Source organism: Pholcus phalangioides, unplaced genomic scaffold (assembly GCF_987345545.1).
Source record: "Pholcus phalangioides strain wild (caught in Gottingen) unplaced genomic scaffold, Ppha-v1.0 ptg000172l_1, whole genome shotgun sequence".
Classification (NCBI taxonomy): domain Eukaryota; kingdom Metazoa; phylum Arthropoda; class Arachnida; order Araneae; family Pholcidae; genus Pholcus; species Pholcus phalangioides.
Window position 1 is genome coordinate 2,107,354 of NW_028301637.1, and position 21,183 is coordinate 2,128,536.

The window sequence follows — 21,183 nt, forward strand, 5'->3', positions numbered from 1 at the left end:
AAATTTCCGGGATATTTTTGGACCCGACCAAGAATGGTTGCAGCTGACGATTCGACGGTTCAGTAATCGAACCTGTAGACCCGGCTGTTCATATTGTTATTATTATTATTATTTTTTTTTCATCAATAAGTAGGGGACGTCCTCGGCTGTAAAAGTATATCACGACGTTGAAGATGCAGCGCCATCTATCGATCATAACTGTGGAATGCTACGGTTCCAATGCAGACAGTCCATGTAATTGAAATTACGTTCTCGCAGATGCGCGAATTCATACAGTTACTTTCAGATACGAAATAAATTTATCTCATCGAGAGTCTCTGAGTGCATTTAAAGTCCACCACCAACTTGGACGGGAAAAGCGATGACTGGCGAGAAGAGCTTCAAATCACAAATGCTTCATTTCAGAACCTTAATGTTTTCACAGTTTTGTACAGTGCTTGCAGAGCATCTGATCTCTTGAATGATATGAAAAATAAAACTCGTATGGTAAGCAGTTTCTTGGGATTGGATCGGCAAAGAAAAGACGTTCAATAAACCTCCAGATGAAAACACTAGCATCAAACATATCAGATATCAGTTTGCATGTCAAAGTGTTGTAACCTGGGGGTAGCGGCTGCCAACACAACATTCAAAAAGGGCAGCCGTACCAAAAAAAAAGAAAGAAAAAAAAAATAGGAGAAGCGAAACCGCAGTTTCGCCCCCCGTCAACGCCCAAGAAAGTTTCACTTTGCTTTGGCAAGTTAGAACTAACAAAAGAAAAACTCGAAGAACTCAAGAAAACATTTTTTGTTAGTTTTTTTTTTTAAGTTTTTTTTGTTTTTTTGTTTTTAATTTTTTTTTTTTTTTTTTGCGTTTTTTTTTCTCATCTGCGACTTGACGGTGATTTCGCCAAGTCTACATCGATTCAGAACCAGTTTCTGAAGTACCCAATTCAACGCAATGCCAAACTCGGTTTAAAATCCGCAAAACTGTCGCATGTTGGCACGCGCTAGCTTCCTCACTCGGCGCATGTTCTCTGGGACTGGAGTCGAGGCGCGAATTGGGGCAGATCTTCTTCTCCTGCGTGGCACTTCAATCGCTCGAGGAGCAATAACATCTAAATAGCTTCCTCCCAAGAAGTCCAACGTTGGAGATGTTGGTTGGATATTTCCAACGCAACAATAACTCGGTTCAGAAGAAATGTAGCTTCCTCCTAACGAGTAGTGTAGGGTCGGACTTGTAGGACGAAGGCGGCCAGCACATTCGAATGTTTGGTCACCGAAAAAGAACCTCTCGAAAGAGCTTTCGTCGTCGTCGTCGTCGTCCTCCTCCTCCTCCTCTCCAACGTGCGCCACAACGAACGGTTGTTGTTCATATTCCTCCCTCGCAACCTGTTCCAGAATTCCAGCATTCGATGAAAGCGGTGGAATGCTTTCTTCCATCTGATTTTCAGAGACAGGCAGAAATAGTGAGGATATTTCACTTACTTCGTCGTCGGAGCTGTCCCTTGGGATGGCACGAAGAAAATCCCAAAGCTGACCAGCCTTTCCATTAGACGACATCTCTCTTTGAGCACGAAGGATAATGTCTTCTATATTCATGGATGGTCCCGACACTTCGAATAAGCTGGAGTCGGTGCCCGGTGCCTCCAACAGGCTTGAGCAATCACCCTCGTACTCAGAACTGTTAGGGCTCAAGGAGATGTTGACGGCCTCCTCACGAGCCTCTTCACCAGACGCCTTCTGCTCAGGTGGTACGGCGTCATCCTCCTCCACATTCCTTGTGCGGAATCTCTTCCAGCGCATCAACATAGATGTCACGAATGCTATTGCGCAAATTTTCGCCATCTTCTCTCTCTCTCTTTTCGTTAATACGAATCCACCGATAACGTGGTGGAGAATTAAAAGGGTCGACTCCCGGCCGCAAAACGAATAAACGATGAATCGTGTAAACGTGACACAGCGAGGAGCCGAGGACGCGCGCGCGAAACGCAAGTCCTTATATACCCATCGAGATGAAAAATTTCCCAGAAATTTTTGGAAAATTCCTAGAATCGTATAAAAATTTTGTATAACATTCCCCTGTACGACAGGTTCGAAAAATTTCCTGGAATTCCAGAAAATTTCCGGGATATTTTTGGACCCGACCAAGAATGGTTGCAGCTGACGATTCGACGGTTCAGTAATCGAACCTGTAGACCCGGCTGTTCATATTGTTATTATTATTATTTTTTTTTTTTCATCAATAAGTAGGGGACGTCCTCGGCTGTAAAAGTATATCACGACGTTGAAGATGCAGCGCCATCTATCGATCATAACTGTGGAATGCTACGGTTCCAATGCAGACAGTCCATGTAATTGAAATTACGTTCTCGCAGATGCGCGAATTCATACAGTTACTTTCAGATACGAAATAAATTTATCTCATCGAGAGTCTCTGAGTGCATTTAACCCTTCGACAGTTACGCATATTCTGATAAATCCTTCGAAAATGGGCAGAGCCTGTTCAGGAAAGACGATGCTTTCCCCCATTCTCACCAGCAGGTATCCGGATTTTCGGTAATTGGGGATCCTCCCATCGCAACAATACCTCAACAACATGAATAGACCTATTGTAGGTTAGCCACAATGGCCTCACTGAGTGTTTAAATGTTTATGAAACCTAGGAAATCATTTTTCCCCGATTTCTTGGAGAAAAATGAGAAATTTTCATTTTCACCAATTTCTTTCTATTTTTTGGATTCATGCAAATAGATCATTATTTTAATTGAAAGATAATCATAAATAATTATTATTACATGAAAATCTCGAGCGTCAACGTTTTTTCATTTACAACAGAGTATTCGATTGAAAATAATGAAAACTTCGAGAATTCCAATAAATTCTATAAATTTTCACTTCTGAAAAACGCTCAATGTTTACTAATTTATTTTTTTTAATCAAGTAATGGTAAAAAAAATTAATAAAGAAATCAAAGAACGTAAGTGGAAACGTACGAAGAATTTTAATCATTTTTTTTTAAATTCTTTGACGAAAATTATGTGCGTCTTACTTGAGGCTTCGACGACAATATTTTTCCACGAAAACTTTTCTTTTTTCCTTTCTAGATGTGGCTTATACATCCTTACCGGAATTTACGGGGATTGAATCGCAAGTTTCGTGAATACTCAATATAAAATCAATTTCTATTGCGTGACACACATTGTGGACATTCAATGTTTACTGGATAAATGTCAGTCTATTAATTTATCTGTTGGTATTCAGTATGCGATGATACGAATATTCATATATGTACGCTATATTTAAACTTCCGTAAAATGTTTTGAAAAAAAAATATTAATAATTAACAGTTGATTAGTTACCATACAAATGAAATAATTTTTTCGTGGATAATTTTGTCTTCGACAAAGTTTCGTGAAATGTTTGTCTTAAGCTGCCCCAATTATTTTCAATATACAAGTTAGTTTTCATCAACTCTTTATACTAGGTGTCCTGTAAGCAGGACCGGAACTAGACGGGTGGGGGAGTGAACTGCCCGGGCGGCAAAATTTAGGGGGAGGTAGTTTTAGGTGGTAACAAGAGCACCTTTAAAAAAAGTATATCGAATTTTAAAGTTGTGGCGGTGGCAAAATAATGTTGGCTCCGGGCGGCAAAAATTCTAGTTACGGTCCTGTCTGTTAGTACTAGCTCTGCCCTTATCTCGTCAACCGTCCGTCGTAGAGGTATGATTTCAATTTAAAAAACGCTCAGCAGGCGTTCAAAAATTCCCCTGTACTAGTTTTGAGAATGAAAATACAGTGTGTAGCAAAATAAAAAAAATTAAATTTTTATACCGTCCTCCGTGCTTTCAATTAGAAAGTTGTTGTCCTGTCTGTCCCGATGCCCAACAAAAAAATTCCATGGTTTCTAAATGCTATATTCACAGAGGTATTCGAATTCGAAAAACGGAGGAGATTTCGGAAAAGAACAGCGTTAAATGCGGGAAAACAGTTTTACACGCTTTTAACTCTGTTCTTCCCCAAATTGCCTCCACTTTTCGAATTTGAATATCTCTGTGAATATAGCACTTGGAAACTTGGAATTTTTTTGTGGATTGTTCGTGTCGCACCAACGCGCTTTGATTTTGGTGCCACATTATGTTGTTGAATATATTCTGTAGCAAAGTCATTGATCTACGTTACTATGTTTTCAATAACTGGTTCATAAAAAAAAAAAAAAAGGTTTAACTAGTTGAATGAATTTGAAACGTTGTATAGTGGGACCTATATGCCTGGGTTCCCACTAAAATGGCGTACTCGAGGTGGTGGTGGAATTTTCAATACAACACGACTGCACTAGTCTCTTACACTCTGGAGTTCATCCTAAGATTCGGATGAAACTGATGAAAACGAGCAATCGTTCTCCGAACTTGATATTAACTTCTCTCATCGAATTCATCTTCACTCAATAGAGCCAGTATTATTGTACTTATGGGGGGGTTTGCTTTTACTCGCCTGTCAAATAGTATGAATGTTATACAGAATCATCAAAAACCATTGTGAAACACACATGGCTCAAAAAGTAGAAAAGAAGAGCGAGGAGAAAGGAAATAGGTGGGAAAGTAGGAATGTGTGAGATCACGAGACAAGCATTGTTTGAAACAACCAAATGCTTATTTGTGTTTACCTCTGGTGTTGGCTATAACAAGCCACGATGATAAGAGGCTTATACTAATGGGCGGATACAGATAACTTCACGGGTACCAAATGAGAAATTCTTGTCTTTTTCTTGAAATTCTTCCTCTTCCTAGAATTTAGTTCTGCCTCGTTCAGTTATGATCAGCTCTGGTCAATGCAACCAATTTATTTTGAATGAACTGCTTGCTTTCTTCCATGGGCGTCCGCAAAACCTACCTTTGGGGAGGGGGTGAAAAAGAGACACTGGTGGGATTGAAAAGAAGGAGTGTTCACAGAGTCTCTTCCAAAAAAATTGAGTTAACTCCCTAATCCAGACTGATCCGTGGTCCCGTCACATTTGTCAAGCTGTTTTTTCTTTCAAACTTAGGCCGTAAGAGTTGAAGAAAAAAAAACAAGTTTTTCTTCGTTTTATTTGAATGCATTAACACCTTATATAGTTCTCTTTGTATAACCTCATAATCTTCGGACATCAGTATAAATACCTTTCCAGCTCAATCGAATTTCCTATTCAGTTGTGACATTATCAGGTTAAAAAAAATTGTAAATAAGATGACAAAAGCTAATGCTATACAATTGATCCTAGCTGATAAGACAGTTAAAAAATTTTCGCCCATGGCCCAGGATAAATACGACAGATCACCAATGATCTTTACTGAATAGAAACAGGACGTGAAAGTTTTTGTGGGAGCTTTCTTTACTTTTTAGCACGCAGACATATAGTATAAAAACAGTGAGAGGATAAAATAATGCGAGGAAAGAACGAACACAAGGCTTTTCCTTTTCATTGAGTGTAGCACTCACTACGAGGAAAAAACAGATCTCTGATAATACAGATTCAAGAATTGATCGGATAATCTGGTATCCAATGCTCTGCCCAAAGTATATGCACCTGTTTCTTGGGCATTGTAAAATATATTGAGCATGAGATTTTTTCTTTGGTGACAATGAAATCCGAAATTTTGACACACCACACGCTTTCCACCTTATTCTTCTTTCTACCATCGCCCAACTTCTATTCGGTGATCAACTTCACAAACGGTCTTTTTTTTCGGAATACCGAACGGCCGTTTCAAAAAGTTTCATCGTACTTTCAAAATGTTATTATTTTGAGAGCGACAGAATTTTCCAATGAACTGCATCGTATATCACAACCCATGTAAGTGGGCATTCTGTGATCCACGCAGTTTCGCTACAAGAGCACTTTTCTGAACACAATATTGACATTTATCAATCACAGAAATAACAGACAAGACTACGCCAAAGAGATGAATGTGATCATGGGCGTAGGCAGGATTTTCTCAGAGGGAGAGAAGTGCGTTTCACAATTTAATATTTCCTTGGGGGGGGGGTTATTTTTTTCCTGCAAAATAACACTATTATACTGGCTCATCGGGGTGGTTAGACCTTCCCATTTGCGTTAACTCAGGAATGTGATAAGTTAGGATTGGAAGATTGTGCAGGCTTGGGAAAGTGTCACTTCAAAAACTTCACAGAACTGACTGCAATGTACGACCTAAAGTTCCAGAAGTTTAAAATAATTATGGTAATATTCAAGTTCGATGCTCGCAAAGAACGTGAAAGATGTGTAATGGATACTAAAATTTCTATGTTTTTGGAATACATCAGCAGTGTAATAAACTCGATTTATAGACTGAGTTTATTGAGGAAATGATATGCATAGATAATAACGAGAGATTGTAGTTGAAAAAATAAAGAAATGCTGAAATTGCGAAATTCCTTACATTTACTCATACAATATTGTTTGTCGTGACCGATACAAAAGAATGTGTTTGATTGTGACAGACTGTGATCAATGATAGTTGAGGGGAGAGAGTTTTTCCATTCGACTATAGATAGTCAGAAGATGCAGAAATAGGATTTAATTTTTGGGGACGGTTTATATTATGTTAGAGATATAGGATGGATGGCTTAGTTACAGTATCATAGTTGACCACGGATAATTTTATATAGCATAGTTTAGCGGAAAATAAGTCAGTTTATGATGAGAGGGTGAAGGGGTGGGGGGGTTCTTTCTTTACTACGAAAAAAAATTCAGCTCAAGAGGTGTTAGTTTAACGTTCATAGTTATTTTGAAACATAAATTCTGTATCATATCCATTTCTAAACTAATCATCATCCGAAAGTTTCAAAAATAAAAAAAAAATCAAATATAGAAGAAATAACTGAGTGAAAGGGAAAAAAAGCGATACTCTATTTTTGAACTGAAAAAAAAAATACTTCAGACCACAGAAACATCTTCAAGAATTCTCTTTCCCTACAACCCTTTGCACCTCAAGATAGCAATTACAATGCAAGGGATAATAGCATTGTTACCGTGTGCTTTCTGTATTGTGTAGCTGTATAGAGCGTCCTACAATGTCATGATCTCTTCTGAATACTGGAGGAGGAGCTCGTCAACTGCAGGGGCGACAGATTTACACAAAGAAAGTAGGGGAAGGCAACTGATCAGGTCGGCCGGATATATACGGCGCTGCCCAGATTCGCCACAACATTTTTGAGCGGATATATACGGCGCTGCCCATCGAAGGGTTAAAGTCCACCACCAACTTGGACGGGAAAAGCGATGACTGGCGAGAAGAGCTTCAAATCACAAATGCTTCATTTCAGAACCTTAATGTTTTCACAGTTTTGTACAGTGCTTGCAGAGCATCTGATCTCTTGAATGATATGAAAAATAAAACTCGTATGGTAAGCAGTTTCTTGGGATTGGATCGGCAAAGAAAAGACGTTCAATAAACCTCCAGATGAAAACACTAGCATCAAACATATCAGATATCAGTTTGCATGTCAAAGTGTTGTAACCTGGGGGTAGCGGCTGCCAACACAACATTCAAAAAGGGCAGCCGTACCAAAAAAAAAAGAAAGAAAAAAAAAATAGGAGAAGCGAAACCGCAGTTTCGCCCCCCGTCAACGCCCAAGAAAGTTTCACTTTGCTTTGGCAAGTTAGAACTAACAAAAGAAAAACTCGAAGAACTCAAGAAAACATTTTTTGTTAGTTTTTTTTTTTAAGTTTTTTTTGTTTTTTTGTTTTTAATTTTTTTTTTTTTTTTTTTTTTTGCGTTTTTTTTTCTCATCTGCGACTTGACGGTGATTTCGCCAAGTCTACATCGATTCAGAACCAGTTTCTGAAGTACCCAATTCAACGCAATGCCAAACTCGGTTTAAAATCCGCAAAACTGTCGCATGTTGGCACGCGCTAGCTTCCTCACTCGGCGCATGTTCTCTGGGACTGGAGTCGAGGCGCGAATTGGGGCAGATCTTCTTCTCCTGCGTGGCACTTCAATCGCTCGAGGAGCAATAACATCTAAATAGCTTCCTCCCAAGAAGTCCAACGTTGGAGATGTTGGTTGGATATTTCCAACGTAACAATAACTCGGTTCAGAAGAAATGTAGCTTCCTCCTAACGAGTAGTGTAGGGTCGGACTTGTAGGACGAAGGCGGCCAGCACATTCGAATGTTTGGTCACCGAAAAAGAACCTCTCGAAAGAGCTTTCGTCGTCGTCGTCGTCCTCCTCCTCCTCCTCTCCAACGTGCGCCACAACGAACGGTTGTTGTTCATATTCCTCCCTCGCAACCTGTTCCGGAATTCCAGCATTCGATGAAAGCGGTGGAATGCTTTCTTCCATCTGATTTTCAGAGACAGGCAGAAATAGTGAGGATATTTCACTTACTTCGTCGTCGGAGCTGTCCCTTGGGATGGCACGAAGAAAATCCCAAAGCTGACCAGCCTTTCCATTAGACGACATCTCTCTTTGAGCACGAAGGATAATGTCTTCTATATTCATGGATGGTCCCGACACTTCGAATAAGCTGGAGTCGGTGCCCGGTGCCTCCAACAGGCTTGAGCAATCACCCTCGTACTCAGAACTGTTAGGGCTCAAGGAGATGTTGACGGCCTCCTCACGAGCCTCTTCACCAGACGCCTTCTGCTCAGGTGGTACGGCGTCATCCTCCTCCACATTCCTTGTGCGGAATCTCTTCCAGCGCATCAACATAGATGTCACGAATGCTATTGCGCAAATTTTCGCCATCTTCTCTCTCTCTCTTTTCGTTAATACGAATCCACCGATAACGTGGTGGAGAATTAAAAGGGTCGACTCCCGGCCGCAAAACGAATAAACGATGAATCGTGTAAACGTGACACAGCGAGGAGCCGAGGACGCGCGCGCGAAACGCAAGTCCTTATATACCCATCGAGATGAAAAATTTCCCAGAAATTTTTGGAAAATTCCTAGAATCGTATAAAAATTTTGTATAACATTCCCCTGTACGACAGGTTCGAAAAATTTCCTGGAATTCCAGAAAATTTCCGGGATATTTTTGGACCCGACCAAGAATGGTTGCAGCTGACGATTCGACGGTTCAGTAATCGAACCTGTAGACCCGGCTGTTCATATTGTTATTATTATTATTATTTTTTTTTCATCAATAAGTAGGGGACGTCCTCGGCTGTAAAAGTATATCACGACGTTGAAGATGCAGCGCCATCTATCGATCATAACTGTGGAATGCTACGGTTCCAATGCAGACAGTCCATGTAATTGAAATTACGTTCTCGCAGATGCGCGAATTCATACAGTTACTTTCAGATACGAAATAAATTTATCTCATCGAGAGTCTCTGAGTGCATTTAAAGTCCACCACCAACTTGGACGGGAAAAGCGATGACTGGCGAGAAGAGCTTCAAATCACAAATGCTTCATTTCAGAACCTTAATGTTTTCACAGTTTTGTACAGTGCTTGCAGATCTGATCTCTTGAATGATATGAAAAATAAAACTCGTATGGTAAGCAGTTTCTTGGGATTGGATCGGCAAAGAAAAGACGTTCAATAAACCTCCAGATGAAAACACTAGCATCAAACATATCAGATATCAGTTTGCATGTCAAAGTGTTGTAACCTGGGGGTAGCGGCTGCCAACACAACATTCAAAAAGGGCAGCCGTACCAAAAAAAAAGAAAGAAAAAAAAAAATAGGAGAAGCGAAACCGCAGTTTCGCCCCCCGTCAACGCCCAAGAAAGTTTCACTTTGCTTTGGCAAGTTAGAACTAACAAAAGAAAAACTCGAAGAACTCAAGAAAACATTTTTTGTTAGTTTTTTTTTTTAAGTTTTTTTTGTTTTTTTGTTTTTAATTTTTTTTTTTTTTTTTGCGTTTTTTTTTCTCATCTGCGACTTGACGGTGATTTCGCCAAGTCTACATCGATTCAGAACCAGTTTCTGAAGTACCCAATTCAACGCAATGCCAAACTCGGTTTAAAATCCGCAAAACTGTCGCATGTTGGCACGCGCTAGCTTCCTCACTCGGCGCATGTTCTCTGGGACTGGAGTCGAGGCGCGAATTGGGGCAGATCTTCTTCTCCTGCGTGGCACTTCAATCGCTCGAGGAGCAATAACATCTAAATAGCTTCCTCCCAAGAAGTCCAACGTTGGAGATGTTGGTTGGATATTTCCAACGCAACAATAACTCGGTTCAGAAGAAATGTAGCTTCCTCCTAACGAGTAGTGTAGGGTCGGACTTGTAGGACGAAGGCGGCCAGCACATTCGAATGTTTGGTCACCGAAAAAGAACCTCTCGAAAGAGCTTTCGTCGTCGTCGTCGTCGTCCTCCTCCTCCTCCTCTCCAACGTGCGCCACAACGAACGGTTGTTGTTCATATTCCTCCCTCGCAACCTGTTCCGGAATTCCAGCATTCGATGAAAGCGGTGGAATGCTTTCTTCCATCTGATTTTCAGAGACAGGCAGAAATAGTGAGGATATTTCACTTACTTCGTCGTCGGAGCTGTCCCTTGGGATGGCACGAAGAAAATCCTAAAGCTGACCAGCCTTTCCATTAGACGACATCTCTCTTTGAGCACGAAGGATAATGTCTTCTATATTCATGGATGGTCCCGACACTTCGAATAAGCTGGAGTCGGTGCCCGGTGCCTCCAACAGGCTTGAGCAATCACCCTCGTACTCAGAACTGTTAGGGCTCAAGGAGATGTTGACGGCCTCCTCACGAGCCTCTTCACCAGACGCCTTCTGCTCAGGTGGTACGGCGTCATCCTCCTCCACATTCCTTGTGCGGAATCTCTTCCAGCGCATCAACATAGATGTCACGAATGCTATTGCGCAAATTTTCGCCATCTTCTCTCTCTCTCTTTTCGTTAATACGAATCCACCGATAACGTGGTGGAGAATTAAAAGGGTCGACTCCCGGCCGCAAAACGAATAAACGATGAATCGTGTAAACGTGACACAGCGAGGAGCCGAGGACGCGCGCGCGAAACGCAAGTCCTTATATACCCATCGAGATGAAAAATTTCCCAGAAATTTTTGGAAAATTCCTAGAATCGTATAAAAATTTTGTATAACATTCCCCTGTACGACAGGTTCGAAAAATTTCCTGGAATTCCAGAAAATTTCCGGGATATTTTTGGACCCGACCAAGAATGGTTGCAGCTGACGATTCGACGGTTCAGTAATCGAACCTGTAGACCCGGCTGTTCATATTGTTATTATTATTATTATTTTTTTTTCATCAATAAGTAGGGGACGTCCTCGGCTGTAAAAGTATATCACGACGTTGAAGATGCAGCGCCATCTATCGATCATAACTGTGGAATGCTACGGTTCCAATGCAGACAGTCCATGTAATTGAAATTACGTTCTCGCAGATGCGCGAATTCATACAGTTACTTTCAGATACGAAATAAATTTATCTCATCGAGAGTCTCTGAGTGCATTTAAAGTCCACCACCAACTTGGACGGGAAAAGCGATGACTGGCGAGAAGAGCTTCAAATCACAAATGCTTCATTTCAGAACCTTAATGTTTTCACAGTTTTGTACAGTGCTTGCAGAGCATCTGATCTCTTGAATGATATGAAAAATAAAACTCGTATGGTAAGCAGTTTCTTGGGATTGGATCGGCAAAGAAAAGACGTTCAATAAACCTCCAGATGAAAACACTAGCATCAAACATATCAGATATCAGTTTGCATGTCAAAGTGTTGTAACCTGGGGGTAGCGGCTGCCAACACAACATTCAAAAAGGGCAGCCGTACCAAAAAAAAAGAAAGAAAAAAAAAATAGGAGAAGCGAAACCGCAGTTTCGCCCCCCGTCAACGCCCAAGAAAGTTTCACTTTGCTTTGGCAAGTTAGAACTAACAAAAGAAAAACTCGAAGAACTCAAGAAAACATTTTTTGTTAGTTTTTTTTTTAAAGTTTTTTTTGTTTTTTTGTTTTTAATTTTTTTTTTTTTTTTTGCGTTTTTTTTTTCTCATCTGCGACTTGACGGTGATTTCGCCAAGTCTACATCGATTCAGAACCAGTTTCTGAAGTACCCAATTCAACGCAATGCCAAACTCGGTTTAAAATCCGCAAAACTGTCGCATGTTGGCACGCGCTAGCTTCCTCACTCGGCGCATGTTCTCTGGGACTGGAGTCGAGGCGCGAATTGGGGCAGATCTTCTTCTCCTGCGTGGCACTTCAATCGCTCGAGGAGCAATAACATCTAAATAGCTTCCTCCCAAGAAGTCCAACGTTGGAGATGTTGGTTGGATATTTCCAACGCAACAATAACTCGGTTCAGAAGAAATGTAGCTTCCTCCTAACGAGTAGTGTAGGGTCGGACTTGTAGGACGAAGGCGGCCAGCACATTCGAATGTTTGGTCACCGAAAAAGAACCTCTCGAAAGAGCTTTCGTCGTCGTCGTCGTCCTCCTCCTCCTCCTCTCCAACGTGCGCCACAACGAACGGTTGTTGTTCATATTCCTCCCTCGCAACCTGTTCCGGAATTCCAGCATTCGATGAAAGCGGTGGAATGCTTTCTTCCATCTGATTTTCAGAGACAGGCAGAAATAGTGAGGATATTTCACTTACTTCGTCGTCGGAGCTGTCCCTTGGGATGGCACGAAGAAAATCCCAAAGCTGACCAGCCTTTCCATTAGACGACATCTCTCTTTGAGCACGAAGGATAATGTCTTCTATATTCATGGATGGTCCCGACACTTCGAATAAGCTGGAGTCGGTGCCCGGTGCCTCCAACAGGCTTGAGCAATCACCCTCGTACTCAGAACTGTTAGGGCTCAAGGAGATGTTGACGGCCTCCTCACGAGCCTCTTCACCAGACGCCTTCTGCTCAGGTGGTACGGCGTCATCCTCCTCCACATTCCTTGTGCGGAATCTCTTCCAGCGCATCAACATAGATGTCACGAATGCTATTGCGCAAATTTTCGCCATCTTCTCTCTCTCTCTTTTCGTTAATACGAATCCACCGATAACGTGGTGGAGAATTAAAAGGGTCGACTCCCGGCCGCAAAACGAATAAACGATGAATCGTGTAAACGTGACACAGCGAGGAGCCGAGGACGCGCGCGCGAAACGCAAGTCCTTATATACCCATCGAGATGAAAAATTTCCCAGAAATTTTTGGAAAATTCCTAGAATCGTATAAAAATTTTGTATAACATTCCCCTGTACGACAGGTTCGAAAAATTTCCTGGAATTCCAGAAAATTTCCGGGATATTTTTGGACCCGACCAAGAATGGTTGCAGCTGACGATTCGACGGTTCAGTAATCGAACCTGTAGACCCGGCTGTTCATATTGTTATTATTATTATTATTTTTTTTTCATCAATAAGTAGGGGACGTCCTCGGCTGTAAAAGTATATCACGACGTTGAAGATGCAGCGCCATCTATCGATCATAACTGTGGAATGCTACGGTTCCAATGCAGACAGTCCATGTAATTGAAATTACGTTCTCGCAGATGCGCGAATTCATACAGTTACTTTCAGATACGAAATAAATTTATCTCATCGAGAGTCTCTGAGTGCATTTAAAGTCCACCACCAACTTGGACGGGAAAAGCGATGACTGGCGAGAAGAGCTTCAAATCACAAATGCTTCATTTCAGAACCTTAATGTTTTCACAGTTTTGTACAGTGCTTGCAGAGCATCTGATCTCTTGAATGATATGAAAAATAAAACTCGTATGGTAAGCAGTTTCTTGGGATTGGATCGGCAAAGAAAAGACGTTCAATAAACCTCCAGATGAAAACACTAGCATCAAACATATCAGATATCAGTTTGCATGTCAAAGTGTTGTAACCTGGGGGTAGCGGCTGCCAACACAACATTCAAAAAGGGCAGCCGTACCAAAAAAAAAGAAAGAAAAAAAAAATAGGAGAAGCGAAACCGCAGTTTCGCCCCCCGTCAACGCCCAAGAAAGTTTCACTTTGCTTTGGCAAGTTAGAACTAACAAAAGAAAAACTCGAAGAACTCAAGAAAACATTTTTTGTTAGTTTTTTTTTTTAAGTTTTTTTTGTTTTTTTGTTTTTAATTTTTTTTTTTTTTTTTTGCGTTTTTTTTTCTCATCTGCGACTTGACGGTGATTTCGCCAAGTCTACATCGATTCAGAACCAGTTTCTGAAGTACCCAATTCAACGCAATGCCAAACTCGGTTTAAAATCCGCAAAACTGTCGCATGTTGGCACGCGCTAGCTTCCTCACTCGGCGCATGTTCTCTGGGACTGGAGTCGAGGCGCGAATTGGGGCAGATCTTCTTCTCCTGCGTGGCACTTCAATCGCTCGAGGAGCAATAACATCTAAATAGCTTCCTCCCAAGAAGTCCAACGTTGGAGATGTTGGTTGGATATTTCCAACGCAACAATAACTCGGTTCAGAAGAAATGTAGCTTCCTCCTAACGAGTAGTGTAGGGTCGGACTTGTAGGACGAAGGCGGCCAGCACATTCGAATGTTTGGTCACCGAAAAAGAACCTCTCGAAAGAGCTTTCGTCGTCGTCGTCGTCCTCCTCCTCCTCCTCTCCAACGTGCGCCACAACGAACGGTTGTTGTTCATATTCCTCCCTCGCAACCTGTTCCGGAATTCCAGCATTCGATGAAAGCGGTGGAATGCTTTCTTCCATCTGATTTTCAGAGACAGGCAGAAATAGTGAGGATATTTCACTTACTTCGTCGTCGGAGCTGTCCCTTGGGATGGCACGAAGAAAATCCCAAAGCTGACCAGCCTTTCCATTAGACGACATCTCTCTTTGAGCACGAAGGATAATGTCTTCTATATTCATGGATGGTCCCGACACTTCGAATAAGCTGGAGTCGGTGCCCGGTGCCTCCAACAGGCTTGAGCAATCACCCTCGTACTCAGAACTGTTAGGGCTCAAGGAGATGTTGACGGCCTCCTCACGAGCCTCTTCACCAGACGCCTTCTGCTCAGGTGGTACGGCGTCATCCTCCTCCACATTCCTTGTGCGGAATCTCTTCCAGCGCATCAACATAGATGTCACGAATGCTATTGCGCAAATTTTCGCCATCTTCTCTCTCTCTCTTTTCGTTAATACGAATCCACCGATAACGTGGTGGAGAATTAAAAGGGTCGACTCCCGGCCGCAAAACGAATAAACGATGAATCGTGTAAACGTGACACAGCGAGGAGCCGAGGACGCGCGCGCGAAACGCAAGTCCTTATATACCCATCGAGATGAAAAATTTCCCAGAAATTTTTGGAAAATTCCTAGAATCGTATAAAAATTTTGTATAACATTCCCCTGTACGACAGGTTCGAAAAATTTCCTGGAATTCCAGAAAATTTCCGGGATATTTTTGGACCCGACCAAGAATGGTTGCAGCTGACGATTCGACGGTTCAGTAATCGAACCTGTAGACCCGGCTGTTCATATTGTTATTATTATTATTATTTTTTTTTCATCAATAAGTAGGGGACGTCCTCGGCTGTAAAAGTATATCACGACGTTGAAGATGCAGCGCCATCTATCGATCATAACTGTGGAATGCTACGGTTCCAATGCAGACAGTCCATGTAATTGAAATTACGTTCTCGCAGATGCGCGAATTCATACAGTTACTTTCAGATACGAAATAAATTTATCTCATCGAGAGTCTCTGAGTGCATTTAAAGTCCACCACCAACTTGGACGGGAAAAGCGATGACTGGCGAGAAGAGCTTCAAATCACAAATGCTTCATTTCAGAACCTTAATGTTTTCACAGTTTTGTACAGTGCTTGCAGAGCATCTGATCTCTTGAATGATATGAAAAATAAAACTCGTATGGTAAGCAGTTTCTTGGGATTGGATCGGCAAAGAAAAGACGTTCAATAAACCTCCAGATGAAAACACTAGCATCAAACATATCAGATATCAGTTTGCATGTCAAAGTGTTGTAACCTGGGGGTAGCGGCTGCCAACACAACATTCAAAAAGGGCAGCCGTACCAAAAAAAAAGAAAGAAAAAAAAAAATAGGAGAAGCGAAACCGCAGTTTCGCCCCCCGTCAACGCCCAAGAAAGTTTCACTTTGCTTTGGCAAGTTAGAACTAACAAAATAAAAACTCGAAGAACTCAAGAAAACATTTTTTGTTAGTTTTTTTTTTTAAGTTTTTTTTGTTTTTTTGTTTTTAATTTTTTTTTTTTTTTTGCGTTTTTTTTTCTCATCTGCGACTTGACGGTGATTTCGCCAAGTCTACATCGATTCAGAACCAGTTTCTGAAGTACCCAATTCAACGCAATGCCAAACTCGGTTTAAAATCCGCAAAACTGTCGCATGTTGGCACGCGCTAGCTTCCTCACTCGGCGCATGTTCTCTGGGACTGGAGTCGAGGCGCGAATTGGGGCAGATCTTCTTCTCCTGCGTGGCACTTCAATCGCTCGAGGAGCAATAACATCTAAATAGCTTCCTCCCAAGAAGTCCAACGTTGGAGATGTTGGTTGGATATTTCCAACGCAACAATAACTCGGTTCAGAAGAAATGTAGCTTCCTCCTAACGAGTAGTGTAGGGTCGGACTTGTAGGACGAAGGCGGCCAGCACATTCGAATGTTTGGTCACCGAAAAAGAACCTCTCGAAAGAGCTTTCGTCGTCGTCGTCGTCGTCCTCCTCCTCCTCCTCTCCAACGTGCGCCACAACGAACGGTTGTTGTTCATATTCCTCCCTCGCAACCTGTTCCGGAATTCCAGCATTCGATGAAAGCGGTGGAATGCTTTCTTCCATCTGATTTTCAGAGACAGGCAGAAATAGTGAGGATATTTCACTTACTTCGTCGTCGGAGCTGTCCCTTGGGATGGCACGAAGAAAATCCCAAAGCTGACCAGCCTTTCCATTAGACGACATCTCTCTTTGAGCACGAAGGATAATGTCTTCTATATTCATGGATGGTCCCGACACTTCGAATAAGCTGGAGTGGGTGCCCGGTGCCTCCAACAGGCTTGAGCAATCACCCTCGTACTCAGAACTGTTAGGGCTCAAGGAGATGTTGACGGCCTCCTCACGAGCCTCTTCACCAGACGCCTTCTGCTCAGGTGGTACGGCGTCATCCTCCTCCACATTCCTTGTGCGGAATCTCTTCCAGCGCATCAACATAGATGTCACGAATGCTATTGCGCAAATTTTCGCCATCTTCTCTCTCTCTCTTTTCGTTAATACGAATCCACCGATAACGTGGTGGAGAATTAAAAGGGTCGACTCCCGGCCGCAAAACGAATAAACGATGAATCGTATAAACGTGACACAGCGAGGAGCCGAGGACGCGCGCGCGAAACGCAAGTCCTTATATACCCATCGAGATGAAAAATTTCCCAGAAATTTTTGGAAAATTCCTAGAATCGTATAAAAATTTTGTATAACATTCCCCTGTACGACAGGTTCGAAAAATTTCCTGGAATTCCAGAAAATTTCCGGGATATTTTTGGACCCGACCAAGAATGGTTGCAGCTGACGATTCGACGGTTCAGTAATCGAACCTGTAGACCCGGCTGTTCATATTGTTATTATTATTATTATTTTTTTTTCATCAATAAGTAGGGGACGTCCTCGGCTGTAAAAGTATATCACGACGTTGAAGATGCAGCGCCATCTATCGATCATAACTGTGGAATGCTACGGTTCCAATGCAGACAGTCCATGTAATTGAAATTACGTTCTCGCAGATGCGCGAATTCATACAGTTACTTTCAGATACGAAATAAATTTATCTCATCGAGAGTCTCTGAGTGCATTTAAAGTCCACCACCAACTTGGACGGGAAAAGCGATGACTGGCGAGAAGAGCTTCAAATCACAAATGCTTCATTTCAGAACCTTAATGTTTTCACAGTTTTGTACAGTGCTTGCAGAGCATCTGATCTCTTGAATGATATGAAAAATAAAACTCGTATGGTAAGCAGTTTCTTGGGATTGGATCGGCAAAGAAAAGACGTTCAATAAACCTCCAGATGAAAACACTAGCATCAAACATATCAGATATCAGTTTGCATGTCAAAGTGTTGTAACCTGGGGGTAGCGGCTGCCAACACAACATTCAAAAAGGGCAGCCGTACCAAAAAAAAAGAAAGAAAAAAAAAATAGGAGAAGCGAAACCGCAGTTTCGCCCCCCGTCAACGCCCAAGAAAGTTTCACTTTGCTTTGGCAAGTTAGAACTAACAAAAGAAAAACTCGAAGAACTCAAGAAAACATTTTTTGTTAGTTTTTTTTTTTTTAAGTTTTTTTTGTTTTTTTGTTTTTAATTTTTTTTTTTTTTTTTTTTGCGTTTTTTTTTCTCATCTGCGACTTGACGGTGATTTCGCCAAGTCTACATCGATTCAGAACCAGTTTCTGAAGTACCCAATTCAACGCAATGCCAAACTCGGTTTAAAATCCGCAAAACTGTCGCATGTTGGCACGCGCTAGCTTCCTCACTCGGCGCATGTTCTCTGGGACTGGAGTCGAGGCGCGAATTGGGGCAGATCTTCTTCTCCTGCGTGGCACTTCAATCGCTCGAGGAGCAATAACATCTAAATAGCTTCCTCCCAAGAAGTCCAACGTTGGAGATGTTGGTTGGATATTTCCAACGCAACAATAACTCGGTTCAGAAGAAATGTAGCTTCCTCCTAACGAGTAGTGTAGGGTCGGACTTGTAGGACGAAGGCGGCCAGCACATTCGAATGTTTGGTCACCGAAAAAGAACCTCTCGAAAGAGCTTTCGTCGTCGTCGTCGTCGTCCTCCTCCTCCTCCTCTCCAACGTGCGCCACAACGAACGGTTGTTGTTCATATTCCTCCCTCGCAACCTGTTCCGGAATTCCAGCATTCGATGAAAGCGGTGGAATGCTTTCTTCCATCTGATTTTCAGAGACAGGCAGAAATAGTGAGGATATTTCACTTACTTCGTCGTCGGAGCTGTCCCTTGGGATGGCACGAAGAAAATCCCAAAGCTGACCAGCCTTTCCATTAGACGACATCTCTCTTTGAGCACGAAGGATAATGTCTTCTATATTCATGGATGGTCCCGACACTTCGAATAAGCTGGAGTGGGTGCCCGGTGCCTCCAACAGGCTTGAGCAATCACCCTCGTACTCAGAACTGTTAGGGCTCAAGGAGATGTTGACGGCCTCCTCACGAGCCTCTTCACCAGACGCCTTCTGCTCAGGTGGTACGGCGTCATCCTCCTCCACATTCCTTGTGCGGAATCTCTTCCAGCGCATCAACATAGATGTCACGAATGCTATTGCGCAAATTTTCGCCATCTTCTCTCTCTCTCTTTTCGTTAATACGAATCCACCGATAACGTGGTGGAGAATTAAAAGGGTCGACTCCCGGCCGCAAAACGAATAAACGATGAATCGTATAAACGTGACACAGCGAGGAGCCGAGGACGCGCGCGCGAAACGCAAGTCCTTATATACCCATCGAGATGAAAAATTTCCCAGAAATTTTTGGAAAATTCCTAGAATCGTATAAAAATTTTGTATAACATTCCCCTGTACGACAGGTTCGAAAAATTTCCTGGAATTCCAGAAAATTTCCGGGATATTTTTGGACCCGACCAAGAATGGTTGCAGCTGACGATTCGACGGTTCAGTAATCGAACCTGTAGACCCGGCTGTTCATATTGTTATTATTATTATTATTTTTTTTTCATCAATAAGTAGGGGACGTCCTCGGCTGTAAAAGTATATCACGACGTTGAAGATGCAGCGCCATCTATCGATCATAACTGTGGAATGCTACGGTTCCAATGCAGACAGTCCATGTAATTGAAATTACGTTCTCGCAGATGCGCGAATTCATACAGTTACTTTCAGATACGAAATAAATTTATCTCATCGAGAGTCTCTGAGTGCATTTAAAGTCCACCACCAACTTGGACGGGAAAAGCGATGACTGGCGAGAAGAGCTTCAAATCACAAATGCTTCATTTCAGAACCTTAATGTTTTCACAGTTTTGTACAGTGCTTGCAGAGCATCTGATCTCTTGAATGATATGAAAAATAAAACTCGTATGGTAAGCAGTTTCTTGGGATTGGATCGGCAAAGAAAAGACGTTCAATAAACCTCCAGATGAAAACACTAGCATCAAACATATCAGATATCAGTTTGCATGTCAAAGTGTTGTAACCTGGGGGTAGCGGCTGCCAACACAACATTCAAAAAGGGCAGCCGTACCAAAAAAAAAGAAAGAAAAAAAAAATAGGAGAAGCGAAACCGCAGTTTCGCCCCCCGTCAACGCCCAAGAAAGTTTCACTTTGCTTTGGCAAGTTAGAACTAACAAAAGAAAAACTCGAAGAACTCAAGAAAACATTTTTTGTTAGTTTTTTTTTTTTTAAGTTTTTTTTGTTTTTTTGTTTTTAATTTTTTTTTTTTTTTTTTTTGCGTTTTTTTTTCTCATCTGCGACTTGACGGTGATTTCGCCAAGTCTACATCGATTCAGAACCAGTTTCTGAAGTACCCAATTCAACGCAATGCCAAACTCGGTTTAAAATCCGCAAAACTGTCGCATGTTGGCACGCGCTAGCTTCCTCACTCGGCGCATGTTCTCTGGGACTGGAGTCGAGGCGCGAATTGGGGCAGATCTTCTTCTCCTGCGTGGCACTTCAATCGCTCGAGGAGCAATAACATCTAAATAGCTTCCTCCCAAGAAGTCCAACGTTGGAGATGTTGGTTGGATATTTCCAACGCAACAATAACTCGGTTCAGAAGAAATGTAGCTTCCTCCTAACGAGTAGTGTAGGGTCGGACTTGTAGGACGAAGGCGGCCAGCACATTCGAATGTTTGGTCACCGAAAAAGAACCTCTCGAAAGAGCTTTCGTCGTCGTCGTCGTCGTCCTCCTCCTCCTCCTCTCCAACGTGCGCCACAACGAACGGTTGTTGTTCATATTCCTCCCTCGCAACCTGTTCCGGAATTCCAGCATTCGATGAAAGCGGTGGAATGCTTTCTTCCATCTGATTTTCAGAGACAGGCAGAAATAGTGAGGATATTTCACTTACTTCGTCGTCGGAGCTGTCCCTTGGGATGGCACGAAGAAAATCCCAAAGCTGACCAGCCTTTCCATTAGACGACATCTCTCTTTGAGCACGAAGGATAATGTCTTCTATATTCATGGATGGTCCCGACACTTCGAATAAGCTGGAGTCGGTGCCCGGTGCCTCCAACAGGCTTGAGCAATCACCCTCGTACTCAGAACTGTTAGGGCTCAAGGAGATGTTGACGGCCTCCTCACGAGCCTCTTCACCAGACG